This window comes from Aplysia californica, unplaced genomic scaffold, assembly GCF_000002075.1.
Source record: "Aplysia californica isolate F4 #8 unplaced genomic scaffold, AplCal3.0 scaffold00097, whole genome shotgun sequence".
Classification (NCBI taxonomy): domain Eukaryota; kingdom Metazoa; phylum Mollusca; class Gastropoda; order Aplysiida; family Aplysiidae; genus Aplysia; species Aplysia californica.
The window spans coordinates 1,486,745-1,488,289 of record NW_004797367.1 but is presented as its reverse complement, the minus strand read 5'-3'; the positions used below and the strand labels follow the sequence as shown (position 1 = coordinate 1,488,289).

Genomic DNA, 1,545 nt, shown 5'->3' with positions numbered 1-1,545 from the left:
CCACCATGTCTCCCCCTCTCTTCACTGGTCCGGTAAACTTCACCTGCGCCTCTATCTCTCATGGTACCTCTTAGGCCTAGCCTAGGTCGGCAATGTGGGTCCACGAAAGTTCTTCGGCAGAGCCAACTATTTTTTAAGTGTTCGCGGTCCACTTTTCTTTTCTCTGTTTATTTAAATTGAATTGCATGTATGTGTGTTTTCTATTATTATTGTGGCCAGAGGAGCAGGTCCCCCTGAAACCCCCTACCTCCCACCCACCCCCGGCTGTCGAATACAATTTAAGTTATCATAACTTAAGTGCTGAAGGTGCGGTCCACCAAACGTAAGCCAGCCTCCAAGAAATTACGCAACAATGGGCAATTACACGCTCACTCGCACGCGCGCTTTGCATTGTTTGAACTGATAGGTCATCTGAGTATCTCTGCATTGTCCCGCTCATTTTAGTACTTCTGTTGTTTGTCGATGAGGCATGATGTCGAACAATGGCTTCCTATATGACTATTTTTGCTTATTTCGTTTAGCGGAGATTTTACATTCCAATAGACTGAAGAAGTGGTTGAGAAGCAAACAACCTTTAATTGATTTTTCGGACACAACGTGCAATTCTGGTGCATATTTTTCGTGATTAAAGGATAGTTCCGCTTCTGTGGATGGATAAAGAAATTTGGAAATGCCAGAACAGACAGTGCAGGAAGAAATTAAAATGCAGGTCAGTTTACATTTTAGTCTCATCCCCCCTTGTCTCTCTCTCTCTCTGGTGGTATTCTTGCAGCCCTCACTCACCCCGTCTCGCGTCTCCGGGAACAAGTCTCACTCACTCCGCCTCACGTCACCGGGAACTAGTTCGCGTAGCAGTCGATTAGGACCTGTGACTGTATAAGTCTGTTGTTTGCCTAGTGCGCATTAATACATTATAAACATGGTGGGTCCACTAAAGTTCAATCCAGCCCATTTTTGTCATAAATATCCTAATGCGTTGTTGCGTAATTGCGAGTTCGTATGACAAATGGTCGATTGGTCAAGGATCACTGCTTCGTTTTCTTTCATCTCATGGGATGGAATGCTTGAAGCAGGCCAAAATATTTAATATACGTCACTGTGGTCACTGACTAAAACAGGCTTACTTAAAAACCGACAGTGGACTCTCCGTCTAAACGAAGCTTGACTGCCGCAACGAGACTCAACAGCGCCTGCAACACAGTCCAAACTGCACCTAGACGTCTAGAATCTAGATCTAGATCTTGGTCTAGATCTACTTGATGAGTCATAGGCCTAGAAAAACAAGCTTTGCTCGTGAAGGCAGTAAGCAGTGGGTCTACTGCTGCACAATCTAGTGATAAATAAAACCAAAAGTTAAAAAAATGCATGCAGCACCTGTTTGTTTTCATTCACATTGACTCCATTTTGATGCAGTGATGCAGTACACTACAATCTACCCGTGTGTGTATAATTTTCGGTCACGATTTCAAGTTCGATTACTTTTAGCTTCAAGTATCTGAAACTGATGTCTGATGTCAAAAGAAGTGAAAGTAGACAAGTAAACTT

General features: G+C 43.4%; 1 protein-coding gene across 2 annotated transcripts in view; it reads right to left on the bottom strand.

Moving 5' to 3' along the window:
* Positions 1 to 1,412, bottom strand: part of LOC101854488 (zinc finger protein 708) — an 18,996-nt gene extending 17,584 nt beyond the window's left edge. The window contains exon 1 of one of the 2 annotated variants that reach the window (XM_035968923.1): positions 1,375 to 1,412. The gene's annotated coding sequence lies outside the window, so the exon portion shown is untranslated. The remainder of the gene's footprint in view (positions 1 to 1,374) is intronic. The other variant, XM_035968924.1, reaches the window with a different exon arrangement.
* Between the last annotated feature and the right edge of the window lie 133 nt (positions 1,413 to 1,545).